This window comes from Leopardus geoffroyi, chromosome C3 (genome assembly GCF_018350155.1).
Source record: "Leopardus geoffroyi isolate Oge1 chromosome C3, O.geoffroyi_Oge1_pat1.0, whole genome shotgun sequence".
NCBI classification, from domain to species: Eukaryota; Metazoa; Chordata; class Mammalia; order Carnivora; family Felidae; genus Leopardus; species Leopardus geoffroyi.
Window position 1 is genome coordinate 59641408 of NC_059338.1, and position 11117 is coordinate 59652524.

The following is an 11117-nucleotide window of genomic DNA, read 5'->3' on the forward strand; positions in this document are numbered from 1 at the left end:
GAGTAAGAAAATAGGGGAAATCAGGGCCCACTGCATTAATTCAATGGCCTTAAATCAGGACCTAATGCATTAATTCAATAACAAGCCTTTTGTGAGCAGGTACTATGGACCAGGCACTCTGCTGGATGCAGGGTATATTAAGGTCACTAAGACACTCTTACTTAGGAGGAGTGACAGACAGGAACACACGTACATGAGATGGAGAAGATGCCATAGGAACACACTGGGGACCCTCAGGGAGTTCAAGAAAGCTCCAAAGAGGAGGTGACGTTTGGGTCGCATCTTGAAGGAAGATGAGTGGTTTCGTAAGGGGGAGAGGGGTGGTGCTGACACGTCCATACTCCAGTGTGGGGCTCTACTACTTGAGTCTCAAATCACATTACCAGCGGGCAAGGCCACCGCCTCCCGCTGAATGTATTTCAATCCAGAAACTCAACGGGAATTAGATCGTTGCAGGTTCTCTTATGGTCAGAACCAGCTGATACAGTCTCCTCAGGCTGTCAGGCACTCCCTTCCCAATTTGTGGTTTCTGGCCGACAGTTCAAAGACTTGTGGTGCTTGAGAAGAGAGACAAAGGCCACCAGTGACCTGGTGTCTCAACAACACATGTGAGACAGTTTTTCATACAATCCTTATTTACGGCTTCAAACACGAAGGCACGTGGCAAGATGAGGCATGCGTATTATCACCTAAGGAAGGACTCTGGCTGCCCAGAGACGTCCCTTCAAAGTAGCATGAACCTCGGTAAATCGGCCACTCTTCGGGGTCTTGTTCTTAAGTTGCTTTTGTGCACACCCACGTAGCACTGGCTTGCAAAGGCAGAGTGACATTAACCAACCTCACAGAGCTTGATGGACAATACTAATAGCAAACACTCAGGTAGGACTTGCCCTGGGCCAGCCACTGTTGCAAACACTTTCTATATAGCTCTCATAATCCTCACGGCAACTTGGAGAGCTAGGTGCTATTATTATCCCCATGTTACAGTCGAGGAAGCTGAAGCACAGTGAGTTTTAGCAATTTGAATCAACACAGAATGTCACTGTGCTATTTGCAGTGTTAAGCACACCAGACTTTCTGTCTACCTACCCCAGGCATTCTCACCCCATGAGTCCCATGCTCTCGGTTGCTTATTGAACATGGAATCAGAACGAGGGAAGCAAGTTACGTTCAAAGAGCCACGTGCGTCACCAGGGATCGTGTTATCTGGGAGGATGGTGAAAGATTGGCCGGCCTTTCCCCATCTCTGGGGTTCTGGCTCAGGACCCTGAGCGTAGGCAGGGGTGGTGCCTAGTCCCTACTGGAAAGTGCTGTCCTGTGGGAAGGACCTCCTCGGGGACACTCAGCTATTGGCTCTTGAGTTTGTTCCTGGAGACTGGCTCTCTTCTGGCCAATTTCCGGAAAGGTCTTTCTACCCTTTCTGTTACAGATGAGGAAACCGAGGCTCAGGGAGATAAGCTCATCTGAGTTAACATAGGTAGTAGGATTAGACTCAGTTCTGTCTGATTCTGAAGACCATGTCCTTTCTCCTTGACCACATTTCCTCCTGACCCCATGCATGTGTACAGGATGACTGAATGGGGAAAAAAGCAGGGATGAAGAGTTATGGGCTTTTTGCTTGTTTTAAATTTGTATATGGGAATTGTTATCTACTATAATACAGACATTTCAGATATAACACTATATGTGCATTTCTGAAGACCTTTGCATTCTGCAAAATCACACACTAAAAATAATAGGGCTTATAAGAAAATTAGGGTAAGAGGCAGACCACAGAAAGCCAGTGGAATTTCATAACTGAATCACTTTTAAGACAACAATCCCAGAAAAAAATACAGTGGGGCTAAATCTATTCTGTTAACAGCAAGTAGCTCATCAAACTTCCACCCTCAAACCCTTTTGATGTTCATTTCTATAGCAACCAACTTATCAAAATTTTAAAAATGACCCAGGCGGGGCGTCTGGGTGGCCCTGTCAGTTAAGCATCAGACTTCAGCTCAGGTCATGATCTTACAGTTCATGGGTTCGAGCCTCGCGTCAGGCTCTGTGCTGACAGCGCAGAGCCTGGAGCCTGCTTCGGATTCTGTGTCTCTGTCTCTCTCTCTGTCCCTTCCCTACTCAGGCTCTGTCTCTCTTTCTCAAAAATAAAATAAACATTACAAAAAAAATTTTTTTTAATTACCCAGGCAATTCATCTGGCTGTAGAATTGGGGAAGGGGAGTCTCCCTTTAAAAATTTTTGGCTCTTATCCTGTGTGTTGATTTCTGGCTATGTGCCTATCTTTGGACTCGAGTTCTCCTGTTGGCATATGGGTATATCCTGCCTTTGCCAGTTGTGGGAAGGGGCCAGGATATATTGCAAGGTGGCTTACCATTAGATCATCTTTTATAAAACCAATCCTTTCTTCTTCTTCTTTTTTTTAATAGCACAAGGTAAGTGTCTTTTGTATTAATCAGCTTGAGGCAAGTTATGGGATGGTAACCACCTACGATCTCAGCGGCTCACAACTACAAAGGGTTATTTCTTGCTCACATTGTGTGGGATCCCACGTTAGCTCAGGGATGCTGCACTTCCTGATTGTGGGATGCAGGCTGAAGATCAACCCAGCTCTCGGGACCTTGCTGGTCTCAAAGGCAGAGGGAGAAGAAAATGACCGACACTGAGAAGACTCATATGGCTTCTGCTCGGCAGGGGCCGCCACTCCCCCGGCTCCGATTTCGTCGCACGGAGCGAATCACATGGCTCCGGGACACGGGTCCACCATCCTTCTCAGGGAGAAGCGGTGAATACCGTTCAGCGGTGAACTGAACGATCACATCATCTACTCCACCTTCACTGTCTCCTCCTGGGCGCTCACGACTTCTCCGTACGGTTTAACCCAAAGCAAAGTGAATCGATTCTTGAAATCACTTACCCTGAAGCCACTTCCTGAATGAAAGGAAGGCACTTGGCAGTTGCATTTAGCTTTTTTTTTTTTTTTTTATTAAGGCCACCATGTATTGCGTAGGCTTTGTCTTTCGTCGTGGTAAAGCTTATTCCTCATGTCTGGGAAAGCCATCACCTCGCCAAGGCCCAAAAGACAAGGGGAGAGAAGGGGGTGAACCCTTCCAGAACCCAGTGGGAGCTAGAGACACAGGAGAAGGGGTTTCTAACAGGAAGTGGAGTCATGGAGAGACTCCAAAGCCAAAATGGCAGCACCAACGCAGGGAGTGGGCAGGGGAGGAACCACCACTCTCCCACCCTGCCTGCCTCCCCTGGCAGAACCCAAGCAGAAGCCAGATGACAAGACATTAGGTCACTCATACTGTGGGGATCAGCCTCTTGGAGTAAAAATGGAGGAAGAAAGGGCAAGAGAATGAAGGTGCTGGGGAGGTGCAAATGAAGACTAACCAACACACCTGCCTTCCCCTACAACCAATGGTGCATATTCTATTTTGAGCGGGCGGGCACTAAATCTCTTCATTCCCACTCTTCGGCACCCCCTGCACCTTCTTAAGGGATGAAGAGGGATTCATTCTACCTTCCATTGTTTTTTCTTTTTTTAATTTATTTTGAGAGAGAGGGAGAGAAAGAGAGAGAGAGCACGAGCAGGGGAGGGGCAGAGAAAGAGAGGGAGAGAGAGAATTCCAAGCAGTCTCTGCAGTCAGCACAGAGCCCAACATGAACTTAAACTCACAAACCATGAGATCATGACCTGAGCTGAAACCAAGAGTCAGACGCTTCATCGAGTGAGCCACCCAGGCGCCCCCGTTCTACCTTCTAAAAGAGTAAAGGCTCATTCAGAGATGACTCAGTCTAAGTTCCAAAAAAAGGAATTTAGAAACACTTATATCCTATTTTGGGGGCCCAAAGAACAAATGTCTTCCAGTGTCTTCCTAGTACCAGAAAATGGGGGATTGATTCTTCAGATGGCTGGTCCTGCAACAGCATCACAGGTGACTGGGAGAGGCTGTAGGAGAGGTGCAGAAGGGATGCCAAACATATACAGGAAGGTGCTATACTATCTCTCCACTGGATTATTTTCTTCTTACACTATTTTTCTTGAAACAACCGCAAACTTACAAAAAACGTACAACATGAAAGACCCCTTCCCCGAACCATCTGAGGATGCCAACACAATGCTCCCTCCCCCTACATGTGTATTATATATGTATAACATTTAATGTGCATTTCCTCCCTATAAGGATATTCTCCTGTGTAACCACAATACAGCCATCAATATCAGGAAATCAGCATCAATCTCCTCAGACCCCACTGTTTTCCCAATCTTCCCAGTAATATCCATTAGAGTAAAAGAGTCTAGTTCAGAATTACTCATTGCATCTAGTTATATGTATATATCTCTACCTATCTGTTGTATCTATCTATCTATCTATCTATCTATCTATCTATCTATCTGTCATCTATCTATCATCTCATATATGCTGAGACTGAAACAATTCCTCAGTCTTCCCTTGATTTTCATGACTCCGACACTTCTGACGATGGTAAGCTAGGTATTTTGAGGAAGTCTCTCGATTTGGGTTTGTCTGGTATTTCTTCATGATGAAACTCGTGTGTTTTTAAGAAGAGTATTACAGAAACGAAACTGTGTCCTCATTGTGTCCTATCTGGTGGCACAGGAGTTTAGTATTCCTATTGCTGATAATGTTAACTTTGATCACTAAATTAAAGCGGTGTCTACAAGTTGTTTCCACTCTAAAGTTACTTGTTTTCCCACTGCAACAACTTTTTTTTGAGAACTTCTTAGACACTATGCAAACATCCCATTTCTCATCAAAATTTTAACTTACCCATCAATTTATTAAATCTCTACGGGCTCTTGTGTTTCTATTGTATCTTCTGGGTTGTAATCCATTGCTATCATTATTTAAATAAAAAAATTTTTAACGTTTATTTTTGAAAGAGAGAGAGACAGAGCGTGAGCAGTGGAGGGGCAGAGAGAAAGGGAGACACAGAATCCGAAGCAGGCTCCAGGCTCTGAGCTGTCAGCACAGAGCCCAACACAGGGCTCGAACCCATGAACTGTGAGATCATGACCTAGGCTGAAGTCAGACGCTTAACCGACTGAGCCACCCAGGCGCCCCTATCATTATTTATTTTGATGCTCAAATAGTCCCAGGTTTGGCTTCTGTGACCTTTGACAATCCTTCTTTGTACACTTCACCATTTTCTGACATAAGGTATCTCAGGTTCATTTTGTAATTTCTCTTTCTCAGCGCTGAAATCGGTTGTTTCCCCAGAGAGCACTTGTCCGTTTCAGTGAAAAATGGTGTGCAGAAATGAAGATCTGAGAATTAGGTGAGCTCATTGTTATTGTTTTCAAGGCCCTCTCAGCAGTGTAAAGATCTAGTGAGTGAATTATATATCTATCAGACGTAAAAAGTTATGTATAATATATAATTTTAATATAATTATTATATAATTTTTCTATATACACATTATCCTTTACTTTACCTCTATATTTGTTTCTATATTAATAATCTCTCTATATTGAAGACCATTAGTCCACACCAGTGCCTCCAGTTCCAGGCCAACACCCCAGGGGGCTTGAGTGTCCTCCTCTTCTATATTTGTAGCTTCCTCCTCCAGCAGTGGGAACCATCAGCGATCTTTCTCCTTCCAGATATGAGAGAAGTTTGGAGACAATTTCCTATAACCAACTCAAGGGAAGTAGCGTGTCCCTGATCTCCTCTTACCAGCAAACCTCTATTAGCCAAAAAAATAACAGTTAAGTTAAATTTTAAGAAGGAATGAAAAGAAAAATTGTGAGAAAACACTCCACTTGGTTTTCAGTAGTGGTCCCAACACCACTTGTCATTTTTATGGTGTGGAGGATTCACCCAGAACTTCGGAGGAACAACAAGGTCAGTGAGAAGAAGAAAAAGAGAAGGGGAGGAGTGAGGGGTGGACTAAGGAGCCACGAAAGTGAATGCATAATTTCTAGACGTATTTTGGTGGTTCCGACTCTGAGCAGTATGCATGGCCTGAAGCTCCTTCTAATCCTAGACCGAAAGACTGTCTTCTGAGCTTGCCAGGGGCCACACGGCAGGGGGAGCAGCTCCGTATCTGTTCCTCTTGCCCTCATGAAGGGAGTACCCATCCAGATGGTTACCCTTATTCTCTCTGAAAGGCCTTCCCCACTCCAACCAGAAGCTGCTGTAGAGTAAGGTACAAGCACAGGTCTTACGCAAACGTCTTGGCAAAGAGGCTGATGGGCTGAGGTAACTGAAAGCCAGAAGCAATGGTGTCTTAGCTGTAGAACAGAGACATGACCAACTGGCATTGAGGTCTGAGTGGCTTTGATCACCAGATGCTAAGGGAAATGGGCCAAGAGCGAGATGTATGACCTGGTAAGCTTGTTTCCTCTCCATTTCCTTTGTTGGAAGGCAGAGAAATTGAAGATAAGGGTTTGTGGAAGGTGACAGATTCACCCAGTAAAGTTACACAGAGACCATCTAACTTCACCTACTGCAATAACCTGCTTGTCTCTCCCTGGAACTCCTATTATTTGAGTAACAACACGTCCACTTCTAGCATCCAGATCTAACACTTTTTAGATTTTCCATCATTCATCTCTTCCTGATACCTTCTGGGAGTGTTCCTTAATCCAGTTTTCTAGCTCTAATTCGGGGATTGGGGCTGGCTTCCTACAGCTTCCCCTGAAAGCAGAGCCTGGGAACAAGGTGCTTGTCTTACAAGGTGATATCAGGAAGCAGCCGTGAGGCAGTAAGGAGAGTGACATAGGGAAAAAGTTAGTAAAATCTGTGTGATTGAGCTGGTTCCTGCTGTGGGCAACTAGGGCTCAAACACACTGCGCACCTTCCGAGAAACTGTGCAACATGCCTCGGAATTTTCCCACTGAAGGGATGACCTACAGGGGCATTTATCTACTAACTCCCATCCCCTATAGATTCTGCTAGTCAAGAGTTGTTTCTGTGGGTGTTGACTTTCCCACCCTTCCTAGCTGCCCCTGCATAGGTCATGTGATGTCCTCCTGAGGCAAAAAAAGGGAAAGAGATTGTAGCATGCATCCAAGTGGGTGCAGAAGCATCATGCACGGACCTGTCTGTCTCGTAGCTCCACTGAGCTCAGGTGACAAAGAGAATGAGGTGAGGGACCACAAGTGTCTGCCCAACCCTAGTTGCCAGGGTGGAGAGTCTACAAGGTTGCTCCCACCCATCTCCCCTCCGGTAACCATATAGTTTCTTCTCTACAGTTGAGTGTCCAAGTTTTGTTGTTGTTTGGGTTTGTCTCTTTTTTCCCCTTTGGTTTGGTTATTTTGTTTCTTAAATTACATACAAGTGAAATCATATGGTATTTGTCTTTCTCTGGCTGGCTTATTTCACGTAGCATAATACCTCTAGGTCCATCCATGTCGTTGTAAACGGCAAGATTTCATTCTTTTTCATGGTCGAATAATATTCCGTTACTCTTCATCCATCCATCAGTCCGTGGACACTTGGGCCGCTTCCATAGTTTGGCTGTTGTAAACAACGTGGCAATAAACACAGGGGTGCAAATATCCCTTTGAATTAGTATTTTTGTATGTTTTGGGTAAACACTCAGTAGTGCGAATCCCGAATCATAGGGTAGTTCTACTTTTAGTATTTGGAGGAACCTCCATGCTGCTTTCCAGAGTGGCTGTGTCAGTTTGCATTTCCACCAACAGTGCACGAGGGTTCCTTTTCTCCATATCCTCGCCAACATTTGTTGTCTCTTGAGTTTTTTATTTCGGTCATTCTGACGGGGATGAGGTGATGTCTCACTGTGGTTTTGATTTGTATTTCCCTGATGATGAGTGATGTTGAGCATCTTTTCATGTGTCTATTGGCCTTCTGCATGTCTTATTTGGAGAAACGTCTGTTCACGTCTTCTGCCTATATATATGTTTTAAGTTTTTATTTATTTATTTATTTTGAGAGAGAGAGAGAGAGCGAGGGAGAGAGAGAATCCCAAGCAGGCTCTGTGCCATCAGTGCGGAGCCCGATGTAGGGCTCAAACTCATGAACTGTGAGATCATGACCTAAGCTGGAACCAAGAGTCAGACGCTTAACCGACTGGGCCACCCAGACGCCCCTCTCCTGCCCCTATTTTAATTGGATTATTTGTTTTTTGGATGTGGAATTGTATGAGTTCTTTATACATTTTGGATACTAACACTTTATCAGATATGTCATTTGCAAATAACTTCTCCCATTCAGTAGGCTGTTTTTAGTTTTGTTGGTTGTTTCCTTTGCTGTGCAGAAGCTCTTTGTTTTGATGTAGTCCCAATAGTTTATTTTTGCTTTTGTTTCCCTAGAATACATCTAGAGGTGTATCTGAAAAAAGTTGCTAAGGCTGATGTCAAAGAGGTTACTGCCTGTGTTCTCGTCTAAGATTTTTATGGTTTCTGGTCTCACATTTAGATCCTTAATCGATTTCGAGTGTATTGTTGTGGATGGTGTAAGAAAATGGTCCAGTTTCATTCTTTTGCATGTTGCTATCCAGTTTTCCCAACATTATTTGTTCCCATACTTCAGCCTCAGGCATTGCGCCTCTTCAGCCTCAAAAATGTGGAGGGAAGGAGGGTCCTTCTCTTGTCATTCGCTCTGGCATGTGCCTTGATGTTTGCAACTGATTCCTGTAGTGTTGCATTGTAATCACCTCTCTTCTGTGTATCAGCAGTGATTTGCCCAGGGCAACATGGCGAAGAGAAAAGAGCACAAGTGAAAGTCTTTCCCCAACACGAGGGTCCTGCTAGACCACTCTTTCTCTTCAAATCAACCTGTGGTCAGTTCTGAAGATTCCCCCCTTATCTTTAGCTTTTCTCCCTTGTGTTGTCGTCCTCCTCTCCATTCTCCTTGCTATTTTGGCATTCTTCCATGGCATAGAGATCTGGGCCTCATTCGTGGACACATCCCTGGTGTGGACTGAACCTGGAATTGTTTTCTGTCCCTTGGTAGCCCCTCAGTCCATCTCCTTGAAGAGACAGGTGGAATGGCTTCTGCTAGGTAAGCGTCTAGATTATGCATTGCAACATTCATAAAAGGATGTCACTTTTACCCCGACCCTCCGATGGCTGGCTTTTAAAGCAAGTGTGTCCTCACTTAACTGCCAAGAAAGACTATTTGCACACCAGAAACATCAAGCAACTGTAACTTAAGACTCACTGTCAGTCAAGAAATTTCAAAATGTCTGTTGAAAAAAAAAAAAAATGAAACTCACAGAAAACTCTACAGAGTATATAATATTCTTTACTGTTGACTGAAACCACACCATCCGTTTTGCGTACTTGGTTTGCACCATTTTAATTTCTTCTGGAATTCTTTCACATTAGCTGTGTTATACATGTTCTTTTACACAGCTATGTTATTCCGTTGGACACTATGGTAGAAGGTTTTTAGAAACAGTGTTGGGTCTCTCATTTTTGTATTTAGGATGCTGTCGAGGACACTGGTCATTACACTGCATATTTCTTGTTGATGAGAAGCCACCAAAGAATTTTCTCTCATTTCTGCTTCCTAGAAAGGTTTTTGCTACTTGTGAACAATGAATTTGCGACAGCCATACTGTTTTAATTTAACGTATGAATTGTGAACGTGTGTTTCCCTCTTTACGAAGGTTACTAGCAAGCTCAAAGTCAGACCTATGATGCGGGTCAAACAACCATATAGAACTTTTCTAAACAGATTTGTGAACTAACATTTTCCATTACCTGACTTTTTTTTTTCTTTGCCCTCATTTTTATCTTCACATTGATTTTGACTTTATTCATCGTCTTGAGTTTTCATCTTTTATGTATCTTTGGACTCCACTTTAAAACTCTTTTGAAAATAAGTTGGGCTTGATGGGCAATAAGGATAATAGAAACAGCTATGGGGTGTGAGGTCTGAGTGCCTGGAGCTCCGGAGAGAGTTTTAGCTGGTTCAACACTTCAAGGGTCACCAGCATCCAGGAGGTGGTGAAGTCATGGAAATGGAGGAGATGCCCTGGGTGAGGGGGTGGTGAGAGAGAAGCCAAGAAGAAGTCCCGGGGACATCTCTAATGACGCATGGAGGAAGAGAACTCAGCAAAGATGAAAGTGAAGCCTGCAGCAAGGTTGGAGGAAAGCCCAAGAGAACAGCAGGAGAATGGAGATTCTTCTCTTTTAAAATATCTTAAACTGAGGCGCCTGGGTGGCCCAGTCGGTTGGGCAACCCACTCTTGATTTCAGTTCAGGTCGTGATCCCAGGGGGCGTGGCCTGGAGCCTTGCTCAGCGTGGACCCCGCTTGAGATTCTCTCTCTTTCTCTACCCGTCTCCCCTCTGCGCGTGTGGGCGCGCGCCCTCTCTCTCTAAAACAGAGAAGAAAGAAAGAAAGAAAAGAAATCTTAAACAAACCCATCGTGTCTCTCTATTTCACCTTTGCCTCATAAAATCAACACGAAGTATTTCACTGTTTAAAGTGTTGATTGAGCCTAGCTTATTCAGCACAGCAATCTTCTATGATTTTTTATTTTTTTATTTTTTATTTTACCCACGGAGAGACGAGCCTTTCTGTTTCCACCCCCACATTCCCCGGAGGCCTTGATGGACACCTGTCAGCCTGATCTCCCGCCAGGTTAAGAAGCCTTCCAGTACTTTGAGGCTGAGAGCCTGCCCAGACTCCAGGCGGACCTCCCCGGGGGCAGAAGTGCGGGGCTCGGGAAGCACCGGTGGTGGAAAAGTGACGTCAGCATCGCAGAGGGGCGGAAGTGGATTTCTGCAGAGACACCTGGACTCATAATTTAGGCAACTGTCACTTCCTCCCCCACTTGGCAATCAACACCGGAGATGCGTTTGAGCTTTCTTTTGTGCTGCCAGGAGAGAAGATGGGCTCACTGTGCCAATGGGTAATTATTTCATGTCGCTCCAGGAAGAGTACAGACTGCAGCTGCCGTGGAGCAGGGGCTTTGAGAGGTGGATTTAAAGAGCCTCATCTCACCCGGCATCAAAGAACCTGCGGAAACATTAACTGAGCAACTTTCTGGAAAAATCAGCCTCAGCCAATGGCAACTAGTCTCTCTAAATATTGTGGGGTATGTATACGCATGCTTGAGGTTGTTGGGGTGGGAACCGTGTATCAGAAGTTCAGGAATGGCTAGTTCAAGATTGGGA

The 11117-nt window shown here is 44.7% G+C and overlaps 1 protein-coding gene across 1 annotated transcript in view; it reads left to right on the forward strand.

Annotated features, from left to right (window-relative positions):
• The window catches only part of GPA33 (glycoprotein A33), a 49557-nt gene extending 39579 nt beyond the window's left edge, over positions 1-9978 (forward strand). The window contains exon 8 of the transcript XR_006705969.1: positions 9967-9978. The gene's annotated coding sequence lies outside the window, so the exon portion shown is untranslated. The remainder of the gene's footprint in view (positions 1-9966) is intronic.
• The last annotated feature ends 1139 nt before the right edge of the window (positions 9979-11117 follow it).